The sequence below is a fragment of the Dendrobates tinctorius genome, unplaced genomic scaffold (genome assembly GCF_039654945.1).
Source record: "Dendrobates tinctorius isolate UK_male_01 unplaced genomic scaffold, ASM3965494v1 ptg000009l, whole genome shotgun sequence".
In the NCBI taxonomy this organism is placed as follows: Eukaryota; Metazoa; Chordata; class Amphibia; order Anura; family Dendrobatidae; genus Dendrobates; species Dendrobates tinctorius.
This window is the reverse complement of record NW_027361677.1, coordinates 26,042,981-26,058,701: the sequence shown is the minus strand read 5'-3', so window position 1 is coordinate 26,058,701 and position 15,721 is coordinate 26,042,981.

Sequence of the window (15,721 nt, the reverse complement as noted above, 5' to 3'; positions counted from 1 at the left end):
CTTGTAACGGTTCGAAGGGAGGTTCCTGAAGGGCCCTGAGCACTAAGTTCAGGTCCCATGATTCCATTGGTGCCTTATAGGGGGGTACTAAATGTGCGACCCCTTGCATAAACGTCCTAACCTGCCAGACCGAAGCGACCTTTCGTTGGAAAAGCACCGACAGGGCCGAGACTTGCGTTCTGAGCGAACTCGGAGCCAATCCCGCGTCCAGCCCTGCCTGCAGAAAAGCCAGTACGTTGGGGATCGAAAAAACCAGAGGAGCCACTCCGCGATCCCTACACCAACGGAAAAACACTTCCCAAGTCCGATGATATACCTTCGCCGAGGAAGGCTTTCGGGCACTCACCATCGTGGCCACCACATCGCGCCTGAATCCTGCCTGTGTTAACAGCCAAGATTCAATGGCCACGCCGTCAAACACAGGGCCCCTAAGTTCGGATGGCAGATCGGCCCCTGGGACAGTAAGTCCGGCCGATCTGGGAGACGCCAGGGTACGTCCACCACTAGTTGAACCAGATCTGCATACCAGGCCCGCCGAGGCCAGTCTGGGGCCAGCAGAATTGCTGGAACCCTCTCTCTCCTTATCTTTCTGATGACTCTTGGAAGCAGAGGTAGCGGGGGGAACAAGTACGGGAGCCGAAACTGGCTCCACGGAAGCACCAGAGCGTCTGCTGCGATTGCCTGCGGGTCGAGGGATCGAGCGACGAACCTTTGAATCTTGGCGTTCTCTCTGGATGCCATAAGGTCCACGTCTGGTGTCCCCCACCGTTGGCAGATCTGTTGAAAAACCTCGGGGTGCAGGGACCACTCCCCTGCCGCGACCCCCTGTCGGCTGAGAAAATCCGCCGCCCAGTTTTCGATTCCCGGAATGTGCACCGCTGAAATTACCACGTGGTTTTTCTAGGCCCAACGCAGTACCAGCCCGACCTCGCGCATGGCTGCCTGGCTGCGCGTGCCCCCCTGATGGTTCACATACGCTACCGCTGTAGCATTGTCCGACTGAACGCGCACCGGCCGGTTTGTCAGCCAACGCTGAAAATGTTGCAGGGCCAATCGTATTGCCCGTATCTCCAGAATGTTGATCGGGAGAATTACCTCCCGAAAGGACCACCGCCCCTGGGCTGTGTGACTCTGGAAAACTGCTCCCCAACCCTGCAGGCTTGCATCGGTCGTCACCACCAACCACTGTTCCGGGGGGAAAGGGTTTCCCCTGAACCAGAGACGAGTCGCGAGTCCACCACTGGAGTGACCGTCGGACCGGTGGAGACAAACTGCACCGATGATTGAGGGAAAGCAGCCTTCGGTCCCATGCTGACAAGAGCGCATGTTGAAGCGGACGGAGATGGAACTGGGCAAACGGGATTGCCTCCATCGCCGTCACCATTCTGCCCAACACACTCATGCCGTACCGGATGGATCTGGAGCCCGGCTGAAGAAGGTTCCGTACCCCCTGTTTGATCCTTTGCGCCTTGTCCTGAGGGAGGATCACCAGCCCCTGGGAGGTGTCGAAAACCATGCCTAGAAATACGATTCTCTGAGCCGGAACCAAGGACGACTTGTTCCGATTGATCAGCCAACCTAGGCGGGCCAGGGTATCCAGAGTGATACCGACATTCTCCTGGCACGCCTGAAACGACGGCCCCTTTACCAAAAGGTCATCCAGGTAGGGTAGTACCGTTATGCCCCGAGCATGCAGGATGGCCATAACCACCGCCATTATCTTTGTAAAGACTCTGGGGGCAGTGGCCAGACCGAAGGGCAGAGCAACAAATTGGAAATGTCGCCCTCCGATCGCAAAACGCAGGAACCTCTGGTGTGGAGGAAAAATCGGGATGTGTAGATATGCATCCTGCACATCGATCGAGGCCAGGAATTCCCCTGGATCCATGGCTGAAATGACCGAACGGAGGGATTCCATCCGGAATCGCCTGACCCTGATAAACTTGTTCAGGATCTTTAAATACAGTACTGGCCTTACTGTCCCGTCCTTTTTGGGGATTGAAAACAGGTTGGAGTAAAAACCTTGCGTCTCTTCGCTTTTCGGCACTGGGACAATGACCCCGTTGCGCTGTAGCGTCATTATAGCCTGCAACAGACCTTCCGCCTGCGATTCTGTTCCGGAGAGCCGGGAACGGAAGAAACGCCGTGGCGGGAGTCCGACAAACTCTATCTTGTACCCGGACGATATCAGTTCTGCCACCCAAGCGTCGCGTGCCACTGCGACCCAAACGTGGCTGAACCTTAGCAGGCGTCCGCCCACTCTGTCGTCCGTAGGTACGAAGTGCCTCGAGTCATTTTGCTGGAGGCTTTTGTGATCTGGCCCCCCTCGCTCTGGGCAAACGGCCCCGGCCTCTACCCAGCGGATTGGCCCTGTAAGAAACTTGCCTTTCTCTAATCTGACCATCATTTGCGGAGGTGGATGCCCTGGCCGAAGTCCACCTCCAGGAGCTACGAAAGGGCCGAAAACGCCTCTGCGTCTGCCTGAATGCCGGCCAACTCTTCTGATGCGGTAGAAAACTACTCTTCCCCCCTGTGGCTTCTGAGATAAGTTTATCAAGCTTTTCACCGAACAATCGATTGCCTTGAAAAGGCAATGAGGTCAAGGATTTTTTAGAGATAGAATCCGCTTTCCATAATCTCAGCCATAATGCTCGCCTTACGGCGATCGCATTTGCTGCTGCCACAGCAGAACACTCGGCCACATCCAGAGCGGCGCCGACGAGATAATCACTCGCTCCTGATATCTGATTTGTCACCTCCAAGATTTCCGCGGGCAGATCCCTGTCTTGGAGGGCCCTATGCAGAGTGTCTGCCCATGAAACCATGGCCTTAGCCACCCAGGTAGCCGCAAAGGAGGGGGCCAGAGCCGACCCTGCTGCCTCATACACTGAGCGGGCAAGCCCCTCTATGAGGCGATCAGTTGGGTCCTTAATAGAAGAACCGCTGGATATCGACAATAGCGATCTTGATGCTAAACGTGACACCGGTGGGTCCACTACTGGCGACTCCACCCACCCTTTATGGAGTTCAGGAGGGAACGGATACTTTGCTTGCAGCGCCTTTTGCATTGCAAAGCGCTTATCCGGGTGTTCCCTATGTTTCTGGACTAGCTCCTCGAACTCCGGATGTGTGGCAAACCTTCTATGCGGACGCCTGGTTTTCTTGAAGGAGACCTTGTGACCTGAGGCCGTGGACACATCATCCTCGATCTCTAAAGTCTGGTTGACCGCCTCAATGAGGCTGTCCACCGAGTCCTGGTATCCCAGGCTTTCTGGATTCCAGGCTTCCTCTTCCTCCTCCTCGCCCTCGTCCTGATCGCTTCCTGAGCTTGGCGACAGGGAACGAGATGCCCTAAAAATCGCCGCCGACTCCCCAGAGGGCCCGGCCGACGGAGAACGAGCTCTCTTACCATGAGCTTGTCTGGTGCTGGAGCGGCCCCTAACGGACGAAGGGTCCTGAGATGTGGACGAGCTGTCTTCCGCTGGCAGACCACCATCCTTGACCCTGCCCGGGCCCCGAAGGGACTCAATTGCCTTCGTAAGGGACATCATAGAATGCGATAAAGACACTGCCCATTCTGGGGGGTCCTGACCCCTGGGCTCTGCAACAATGGGGGGCTCCTGGGCTCACTCCGACTCACAGGCTTCGCAAAATTTACCCGGCTGCGCCTTAGGCAGCCTGACCTCACAGGAAACGCAAACAGCGTATAGGAAAGAGTGAGCTTTCCCTTTGCCAGACATATTGCAGGGTAGGGTAGGAGGAGGAGGGTAACCCCTTCCTTGACAACCAGTGCGGCACTCAAAACGGGGTTGCACTCACCCACCGGTAACGTCCCCCCTCTTCCACGGGGTGCTCTGGACGCAGCGAAAACCCTGAGACGTGGACGAGCTGCTTCACGTGCCGTTACTCGCCGGGGGCACTGCGATGCACCTTGGAGAGAGGCGGCGGGGCTTCCGACCGCACTCCGGCGAGGAAATGCGAGGAGGGGGAGGGGGGGCGGGAGCCTCTGGTCACTGTGCGCGCCCGCCGCGCTCCCCGTGCCGCCGGAAGTCAGTGGGCGGGGCTTCCGGCCCCCACCGGAAGCGGCGGGCGGGCCTCGCGCGGAACTCGCGGCCCTCCCCATACAGCGGGGACCGCGGCCGCCGGCGGAGCTTCAGCCGTACTCCGGCGGGGACCTGCGAGGAGGGGGAGGAGGGCGCGCGCTCCCCGGACACTGCGCGCCCGCCGCGCCCCCCGGGCTGCCGGAAGTCAGTGGGCGGGGCTTCCGGCTACCACCGGAAGGGGCGGGCAGGCCTCGCGCGGCCTTGCGGATCTCCCCATACCGCGGGGACCGCGGCCGCCGGCGGGACTTCTGGCCGCAGAGCGTGTGCTGCCGCATGTGAGAAAAAAAAAAAAAAACCTAGTCTGGAGCTCCAGACTGCGTGTGCCTCCATCAGACACTAAGCAAAAACTGAGTTACGCCCGGTCTGGGGGCGAGGGTGTATGCGGCGGAGGAGGAGCTAACTCTTTTTTTGTATACTTAGTGTCAGCCTCCAGACGGCAGAAGCACACACCCACAGTCTCTGTGTCCCCCAATGAGACGAAGGAGAAATACGTGTGTGTTTTTTGTTTTTATTGTTTTATTTTGATTGGGGCGAAAGGGAGTGATTTGAACTTTTAGATTTTTTTTAGATTTTTAAAAACTTTTTTTTTTTTTTTTTTTAACTTTTGGCATGCTTCAATAGTCTCAAAGCTGCCATAACCCAATCGGCTCTGCTACATAATGGCGATGATCAGATCTCCTCTATGTAGTAGAATTACTGACTTGTAGAGTTGAGCGACTTTGGTCGAATCGGGTTTCATGAAACAAAATTTGTTTCAGATGAAAGTGGTCCAACTAGGGCAAAAAAAGTCGGAGTTTCGTCCAAAACCCGACCCCAATGCAAGTCAATAGGGAATAAAAGTCGGCATTGAGTGGATGAATGTCATCCGCTCAATGCCGACTTTTATTTCCCATTGACTTGCATTGGGGTCGGGTTTCGGACCAAACTCCGACTTTTTTTTGCCCTAGTCGGACCAGTTTCATGTGAAACAAATTTTGTTTCATGAAACCTGATCCGACCAAACTTGCTCAACTCTACTGACTTGCTATGAACGTCGGCCACTGGGTGGTGCTCACAGCAAGCAGTCAGTGTCAACAATAGAGGTCTCCAGGAGACCTCCGGTGGTCATGGCAACCCACCGGTGATCCGCGATCATGTAACATGGGTCACCGGTGGGTGCGATTGCTGGAAGTTTGTTAAATGTCGCTGTCAGCGTTCGACAGCGCATTTAAAGGGTCAATAGCCACAGGTGGATCGGATTCCACCCGCGGCTATTTCAGGTACATGTTAGCTGTTCAAAACAGTTGACATGTCCCGGGAAAGATGTGGGCTCACCACCAGAACCCACATCAAAGGGAGGGAGTCCAACATCACTGTAAATGTACGCCCGATGTCGTAAAAGGGTTAAATCAGGTTTTAGTGTTACATTGATTAAAAAAATGTTCACTTTTCATCTCCCCAGCACTGACAACATAATCTTCCTATAGATAGATGGTAAAAAGGTTTTGTTTTTTTAATGGCCTGGATTTTGGGTCCAGGTTTCAGGAGCAGCTAGAAGAGTTGGGTGGGACTAGCTGCTCCCATATCTCCAATCGAGGATTTGAAGCCCATTTAAAAGTCAGCTGAACTGTTTTAGACATGGGAGGAGGGACGGACCCTTACTGCTGGTGAACCACAGCTAAACACAGAAATGTGTGGACTGTACTTGTGTCCTGGTGAGCCTACTCTGATAACTGTGCTTGTGACATGAACAGTTTTGTTTTCTTTTTAGCTTGATGCCAAGGAACAGCCATTTTTGTGGTGTGAGGCTAGGACTGTTTGATGGACATTTAATGAAGTGCTCACTGCTTTGATACTAGAGCTTTGTGCCTGTTCATATCCCAAGAGAATTATTTTTGTAAGGCTAATGATCTGGCAAGAAGAAAAAAAAATAAAAATAATACATATGGGGTTAAGCTGCAGGTTAATAACATTAATAACCTGCCCAGCGCCCGCACTTAGCCAAACTCTACGGGGAGAAGTTGAAACTTAATTGCTCCCGGCAACATTCGGGTCCCAGTCATGGGGGCGGCGCCGGCGCGCGTTCTGTCACCCCACAGATCAGTGACTGTTCGGTCGTAGTTACAGGCTCTCGTCTCACGGTTCTTCCGGTAGCGGTATTGTTATCTTGCTTTACATTTTATGAGTAAAACTATAAAACTTTCTTGGAGATCATGTAAATTTTTATGTATGATCAATCAATTTCATCCACGATGAGTTTTATGTTCATCACTGATCATCTGGCTCATTTCCACAGGGCGATTATCATTAAGAGCGCTTGTAATCTGAAGGATAATCATTGTAAACAGGATTTAACGTACACCTCCCGCATAATGAGCACTACAAAAAACAGCAGGGAACGCGGATACAAGATGCCTCTCGCAAGGCTCTATTCCTGAAGATAGGGCAGAATACGAAGAGGGTTCAATGATCTCTCGCTCTGGAGAACCCGCCATGTCCTTTAATGATGTGAATGGGTGCTATGTAATGCTTAATTTCCCCTGCGGAGGCACTGCAGGGAAATTGGACACTTACTACCAGGTCTCACAAATTACAGTGGATCGCTGTGGGTCCCAGAGCGAAGAAGTTTTTTGATCGCTAATTAGGGGTTCCCAGCTCTTACTCAAAACCAAAAATCGGACTGACATCACATAATAGCCGAAGAAAAGAGATCCAGTGACATTAAAAACAAGGAATTTTATTAATAAATTTTAAAAGAATTAAATAACAAATGCCCAGTAGGAGGCAATAAAACCACCAAAATATTCAAAGTCACCAAAGCTTCATATATATGCCCAAAGAAGTGGTAAATATAATACAATGAATTGAACTATACAAAAATGAGCAATAGATAATCTCTAAATTAATGCAGGATATCAATAAATGTAATAAATTAGAGGTACCTCTAGATGTCAAATTCTCATATACTGATAATCCCACATACACCTCTAATCTCAAAATCTATACGTTAGCCACTAACCCCCAAAGCTATATCTAAATAAGGAGTATCAGTCCTTCTCTCTTCACACAGGTAATCAACTGACCACCCTGCATGTATCTACTCCATTCACTGCTAGCAAGCAGCCTGAATGATACAACTCCCCACCTCTGCTGCCTCTATTCTCTGCTGCAATATATCCAAATGGTACAACTCCGTACTTCTGCTGCTTTACCATTTTGCTGCATATTTTAATGTGCTTGCTAAAGCTTTGGTATAATTCATTTGTTGCACTGTATGTAATACTTACTGCTTTAGGGCCCCGTCACACATAGCGACTCACCAGCGATCCCGACAACGATATCAACGTGTCAGGATCGCTGGTGAGTCGCTATGTGATTGCTGGTGAGCTGTCAAACAGACAGCTTCACCAGCGATCAGCACCAGCGACGCCGAGAGTGCGGCGTCGCTGTGTACTTTAGTTACCAGCGTGCTGATGCAGGGAGCTGGTAAGTAAGGTACACATCGGGTTTCTAAGGGACGTGCGTCACTTAGAAACCCGATGTGTACCTTGGTTACCAGCTCCCTGCATCAGCACGCTGGTAACTAAGGTACACAGAGGGTTTCTAAGCACCACGTGGTGCTTAGAAACCCTGCGTTTACCTTAGTTACCAGCTGATCGCTGGTCTCCCGCCTGTCACACGCAGCGATGCATGAGGGCCAGCGGGAGACCAGTGATCAAAGAAATGTCCAGGGCTTTCCAAGAGCAATCAGCGATACCGGCAGGGTGGCCGGTCGCTGATCGCTGTCACACATAGAAATCACGCTGGTGAGATCGCTGTTGTGTCACAAAAGTTGCTAGCGAGATCGCTATGTGTGATGGGGCCCTTAGGTCCATGACTGGGGCCTCTCTAGATCTTATCAGGTGGAAGGCGCTATAGCATATTGACACAGCCTGATCTAGTGCCTTTGATCATCTAACCATCCCCTGGTGTGCTGGTCCCAGCTGCCAACTTATACCCAACCAGCTCCCACAATCCCTCTCTCCTGACCCTGTAGTGTAGCCCATATATGTAGTAGTTCCTAAGGGGAAGCATGCAGTGTGGGGTGCAGCACGCAAGCATCCCATAAGCAAAGCATCACAGAAGCTAAGCATCAGGAAAACGGCAGTTATCCATGGCAGTTAATCAGGGCAGGAGTCAGTTAACCCACACTGTCAAAGAAATGGTTAATCTTAGTTGTCTAAAATCTAGAAAAATAGCTGAAAACCAACTTGTAACCCATGACACCATTTTAATTGTTATCATCTGTCTACGTGGTTAGATAATTCTGCCAGTGGTCAGTTCCAAATTCTCCTCTCATTCCCTTGAATAATGTCTAAATATGTCAAGGCCAAATATCTATCTGCCCAAAAAGTACAGGATATGTTTCCACGAATTGTTAAATTGACATAAGGGAAATGCCAAAAACTCCACATATTCCCGTCACCTCCAATTAAATATATCTTATAACACATGATATAGTTGACATCTTGTTATATAACTACTAGATTATGGCCCAATGCTATCGCATCGGGAGGATGCGATAGCATCACACCTCTTGCCATGTTAACCCTCAACACACACACTCCTCTCACCTTTCACCATCTCCACTCACTCTTTCACTCCACATGCGACCCCTTCTCTCACTCCGTCTCTCATACTCACGCTGTCATCGCCGCTGCTCCATGATCCCCGACATCTTCTTCCGCCGGCGCCATCCTGGATCCAGACGTTGTCCACGCCGGCGACATGTTCTTGCGGCGACGCCATCTTGAGTATCGTGAAATCCCGCGATAGTCAAGATGGCGTCGCCGGAAGAACATGTCGCCGGCGTGGACGATGTTGGGATTCAAAATGGCGTCAGCGAAATCTCGCGAGTTTTCGCCGACGCCATTTTGGATCCCGACGTCGTCCTCGCCGGCGACATGTTCTTGCGGCGACGCCATCTTGACTATCGCGGGATTTCGCCGATCCAAAATGGCGTCGCAGCAAGAACATGTCGCCGGCGTGGATGCCGTTGGGATCCAAAATGGCGTCGGCGGAAGATGATGTCGGGGATCGTGGATCAGCGGCGATGACGGCGTGAGTATGAGAGACGGAGTGAGAGAAAGGGTCGTATGTGGAGTGAAAGAGTGAGTGGAGATGGTGAAAGGTGAGAGGAGTGTGTGTGTTGAGGGTTAACATGGAAAGAGGTGTGCGGTGACGTCACCAGTTACAACTGGACGGAAGTTGTTACAACCGGAAGTTGCTTAGGGCATTTTATATAACTATCATTCTTGACAATTATTTTGTAAGCTCTCCGCCATTTTTGTCAATTGTTACACAATGTTACGGAAGTGTCCATATTTGTTCATTTCCTGTTCTGTTTTGCTATAAAAGATCAAGCCCCCACCTTAATAAAGGATGAGATTTACTTGATAGACAAGCAACCTGTGTCTCTCGTTTTATTTCTCCACTCCTAGGTTCCTAGGCAAGAGAAGCTCTACCTGAGCTCCACCCGAGGTTGGTGACTAGAGAAAAAATCCCGACGCTGACAACACTTTGCTTTCCCCTTTAACCATGTACTTTAATTTTATCCTCCTGTGTTCCCTTGCCATCCACATTCACCACCCTATCCCCCCTCCATCACGACTCATACACATCAGTCCCTCTATACTTCCCTTTCCCATGTACAGCTCCCATGCACTCCTCACCTTCCTGAGAAACCTCAGCCCATCTGTGCCCATACACATCGCAGAAAAAAACTACTTACAGTTCCAACAACTATTTGCTCTTTATCTTCCTACTCCTACTGATTTCAGGGGACATCTCCCCCAACCCTGGTCCACCATCCCCCAACCTCAACCCCTACCTACCTCATATCGCAACCATAATAATCTTATTAATATTAGTTGCACTCTCTCATCTCCATCTTTTAATTGTGCCCTCTGGAATCCATGGTCTGCTTGTAACAAGCTTCCTTTCCTACACAACTACTTTTTGAATAACTCTCTTATTCTGTTGTCCCTCACTGAAACCTGGATTCAGGATTCTGACACTGTCTCTCCTGCTGCAATTTCCTATGGTGGCTTACAATTCTCTCACTCCCCGAGACCCACAAACAGACATGGTGGTGGAGTCGGCATACTCCTGTCCCCACAATGCACTTTCCAGGTCATCCCCCCCAGTTCCATAACTCTTATTCCCTTCTTTTGAGGTCCACACCATCAGGCTCTTCCGTCCTCTCTCCCTCAGAGTAGCGGTCATATACCGGCCCCCAGGCTCACCCACCCACTTCCTTGACCACCTTTCAGCCTGGCTGCCGCACTTCATGTCCTCAGAACTTCCAACCCTTATCCTGGGAGACTTCAACATCCCCATTAACAGCCCTACTTCCACATCTGCATCCCAGCTTCTATCACTAACCACTTCTTTAGGCCTCTCGCTGCTTTCAACCTCTGAGACACATAAGGACGGTAACACCCTTGACCTGGTCTTTGTCCGGCTCTGTTCAATCTTCCACCTAAATAACTCACTGCTTAAACTCTCTGACCACAACATTCTCTCCTTCACGCTCACAAATCCTCGCCCACCCTAGCACACTCCTACCTACCACACAGTCAGAAATCTACAAGCCATTAACCCTCAGACACGTTCAGACTCCCTACACTCATCACTGTCCCCAATCTCCTTTTTTTCCTGTCCTAATCTTGCTGTTCATCACTACAATGACACTCTTAGAAGCACCCTTGACCAAGTAGCTCCCCTCACCCTCAGAACCTCCAAGCACAGAGTAAAACACCCCTGGCTCACATCGCAAACTCAACTTCACCAGCGATGCTCTAGGAGTGCTGAACGCCTATGGAGAAAAACCCGCACACCAGAAGACTTCATCCACTTCAAATTTATGTTAAGAACCTATAACGCTGCCCTTCACCTCGCCAAACAGACCTACTTCACCACCCTGATCTCCTCACTAGCCAACAACCCCAAGAAACTTTTTGACACTTCACTCCCTCCTCAGGCCAAAAGCGCCAGCCCCTATCACAGACATTTGTGCTGATGACCTGTCCTCCCACTTTACAGAAAAAATAGTTAATATCCATCAGGAAATCTGCTCCCAACCACCAAGTGCTGTGACTCCCATCCCTTCCTGCATCTCCCCTGGCTCAGTTTCCACATTTGATCCCATCACAGAAGAAGTCTCCAGACTCCTCTCTTCTTCTCGTCCGACTACATGCACTACCGACCCCATTCCCTCACATCTCCTCCAGTCTCTTTCTCCAGTCGTCACAACCCACCTAACTACAATCTTTAATCTCTCCCTCTCCTCGGGCATTTTACCATCCTCCTTCAAACACGCCATTGTTACTCCATTACTAAAGAAACCCACTCTCGACCCATCCTGCACAAACAACTACACACCAGTCTCCAATCTCCCCTTCATCTCTAAACTTTTGGAACGCCTAGTTTACTTTCGCCTTACCCGTTACCTCTCCACTCACTCCCTTCTAGACCCTTCACAGTCTGGCTTCCGCCCCCTACATTTGACAGAAACTGCACTCATCAAAGTGACCAATGACCTTCTGACAGCAAAACGTAACAGTGACCACTCTCTGCTCATTGTTCTCGACCTTTCTGCAGTCTTCGGCACTGTTGACCACCATCTCCTACTCTCTAGGCTCCAGTCACTGGTTATTAAGGACACTGATCTCTCCTGGTTCTCTTCCTATCTCTCTGACCGCTCCTTCAGTGTTTTGTTCTCTGGCTCCACGTCATCTCCTCTTCCTCTTGCTGTCAGGGTACCTCAGGGCTCAGTCCTTGGCCCCCTTCTTTTCTCTCTCTACACGGCCCCAATTGTGCAGACCATCAGCAGATTTGGCTTTTGGTACCATCTTTATGCCGATGACACACAAATATATACGTCAATCCCCGACCTTACCCCCGCTGTACTACAGAACGCCAGTGACTGTCTGTCCGCAGTCTCCAATATCATGTCCACTCTCAATCTGAAACTCAACCTCTCCAAAACTGAACTTCTCCAGCCGTCTGCTAACCTCCCTAAATCTGACATTTCCCTCTCCGTGGGTGGTACCACAATAACATCCCGGCAGCAGGCGCGCTGTCTTGGTGTTATGTTTGACACCAATCTCTCCTTCACATCCCATATACAATCTCTTGCCCGCTCTTGCCGCTTACACCTAAAGAACATCTCTAGAATCCGCCCTTTTCTCACCATGGAAACAACAAAAGCCCTCACTGTAGCATTGATCCACTCCTGCCTGGATTACTGCAACGCTCTTTTAATTGGCCTCCCTGTCACTCGACTATCCCCTCTCCAGTCCTTACTTAATGCAGTGGCCAGGGTCGTCCATCTGGCTAATCGGTACTCGGACGTGTCCGCTCTTCGTCAGTCATTACACTGGCTGCCCATTCATTACAGGATCCAATTCAAAGTACTTGTTCTCACCCACAAAGCTCTCCACGGTGCGGCACCCCCCTACATCTCCTCCCTTATTTCTGTCTATCGGCCTAGCCGATCGCTGCGCTCTACAAACGACTTTCGATTAACCTCTGCACTAATCCATACCTCCCACTCCCGACTCCAAGACTTCTCCCGTGCTGCTCCTATCCTCTGGAATTCTCTACCCCAAGAAATTAGGACTAACCACAATTTGCATAGTTTTAAGCGCTCCCCCAAAACACATTTGTTCAGAGCAGCCTATCACGTTCACTAATCAAAGTCATTCTATGTGTAAGTGTGCGTGTGTAGCCCATTCACTATTTCCATCCATCCTTCACTCCCTCAAGATGGCTGGACCTTCATTGTAAATACACACCTGTACTTTGTATCTCCCTCACCTCATTGTAGATTGTAAGCTCTCACTAGCAGGGTCATCTTATTTCACCTTATTTTGCTTTAATTATTGTATTGTTAACGTTGTTACTTATGACTTGTGTTTTGAAACTGTTAAACTGTAAAGCGCTGCGGAATATGTTGGCGCTATATAAAGATTATTATTATTATTATTATTAAAGCCCTTTACATTGCAGGGATATTGACAACAAATGAAAGACATCCAAAAATCCATTACCTCAAGTGACAGGGCATTGGTGACTCAGTGTGATGTGACCTCCTCCACCCCAATGCGCGTTTCACACTGGCCATGATCAAAATAATGGGCCGAGTAGTTTGAGAGTCCGAGGAGCTCAAGTCCCCCAGGAGTGGTGACATTTGGGTTACTGAACTCACTGGGTGTAGGACTCCACTCGAATTATTGGCACACTTCACTTTTATTATTCTGAGCACACACCCTTACACTGGGTCTTCTTTCTGGTAAGGATCGGGAGTTTTTGGATTTCCCGGCTGAAGGTCTTGTCCGTTTTAGAGCTCATGCACCTGGCCGATTATATCCATGAACTCCACAGACTGCACTTGTACCCATGGTGTTCTATGGAGCTGTGCACATGTCTGATTCATCCCTCGGACCGAGTGGACCAAGGAAGAAAATCAGAGATATGTCCAATTTTGATCCGAATGATGGATCAAAACTGGCAATGCAAGACTAAGGGTCCATGAAAAAAATAAAAAAACCCGGAGGGGCTCTTAGATGATATGTGAGTGTGGTTCGATTTTCATGGACTAAGAGTGGAGAAGGTGGAAAAAATTTTTTCCCTCACTACCTTCGAAGAAAACCTGGTGCCACTCAAACAGAAGTTTAATCAGAATAATTGGACAGTTTTTCTCAGATTGAGAGATACCGGTAATGGGCACCTGCGGTTATGGTGTACATCCTTACACTATTTATTTTTTCCCTAATATGTCAATTTGACTGAATGACCTTGTCACAAAGACTTTTCAGGTTCTCTCCTGATTGTCAGTCGAAGAGGATTGGGGTGGAAGTTAGCCATCAGGTTTCACTCCCTCCTGCAACCCTAGTGGCTCTTCACTTTTGGGGGTAGAGGAACCGAGCTAGACTTAGCTCTTCATTCTATTGGAGTGGCAGCCAAGGAACATGTTGGAAGCACAACTGGGTCGTTCCAAGCATCCCCGAGGAGTTGCCATTGATCCATGTCCCTTGCTGTGGTCTTCTTGTCCAGAGAGATGGAATCATACAATCAAAGAATGTTAGAACTGGAAGGGACCTCCGGCGTCATCGTGTCCAACCCCTGCTCAATGCAGGACTCATTAAACCATCTCAGACAGTTGTCTGTCCAGCCTCCGTTTGAAGACTTCCATTGAAGGAGAACTCACCACCTCTCATGGAAGCATGTTCCACTCATTGATCACCCTCATTGTCAAAACGTTTTCTCTAATACCTAATCTAAAGAGGTAAGAAAGGTTTATTGTGGCCCCTTATCTTTATGGAACGGGCAATGAGACACTGCATCCTTGTGCGCTCTTTTGTGCCGCCTTGCCCAAATTGGATGTTAAGCCCAATCTTGAGTTCTTAAAAAGGCAAAACCTCTGCACTTTTCTTTACAACTGGAGAAAGCATGACTCTGAGATTGCAAAAAGTTCTCTGTAAATGAGTATTTGGTTTGGCTATTATTTTTAGACATGTTAAAAGTTGGGTAAAAGGGTGAGTCCTTGACGTATAAGATGGCCTCCTCCAAAACATGGCATGGGCAAGACAGTTTTATTTCCTTGGACGTCAAATCTGGAGGTTAACTAATTTTTCAGGACCATCCACATCCTTCAAGAACCTACATTACATCTGTGATCAAGTTGACTTTATAAAGTGGAGGTAGAAACCTAAAAAGTTATAGCAGACGAGGAATAATAATCCATGAAGACCAACGATTTTCCGAATTTCTGCCAAGAAAAGAAAGAAAGTTCTTAAATTCCGAGGTCTAGAAAGGGACGAGCCGAAGTATCCATCACCGGTAATGACACTTGTACTACAGCTAATGGGCTGCTGGTTTACGCATTTTTCTTAACATCAAGTACAACAGCCATTAAGTCCTAACATTTTATGAGCAATGTTATTGGATAGGAAATGGCTTTGACTATATACTGTAGTTTTGACAAACGGTTTCTCATGGACGCAGCCTCCTCATGAAACATCAAGATCTATTGCCGGCTTCTATCCAGCTTCATTTTGGTCAGGACTACTGAGGGACAATGAGAGGTTTATGGGATTCACAGCACAGTTTTATGTTTGGCTGAGAGACATCTGTTCCCTATCTACTGAGATGTAACTTGTCTTTTATCTTTTTACTTTACGTAGATATTAATACATCGCTATATGGCATCATTTCATTTTTTTAAGAACCTATAAAACAATGTAAAGTGTGAAATGTTATTCCAAAATAATGGACATTTGGTGAAAAACAGCAGCGGTTCCGAGCAGAGACAGATTGTATCTACGGGCTACTACATACCAAGTTATAAAAGCTATGAAAATACACATAAAGTCTTCACAGTGACGAGGCAACAAGAGGAGTAAAAATACTGCGGCCTGTAGAAGACTTACAGGATGTACAAGGATATAACTACTATAATACTGTCCCTATATACAAGAATATAACTACTATAATACTGTCCCTATATACAAGAATATAACTACTATAATACTGCTCCTATATACAAGAATATAACTACTATAATACTGCTCCTATGTACAAGAATAAAACTACTA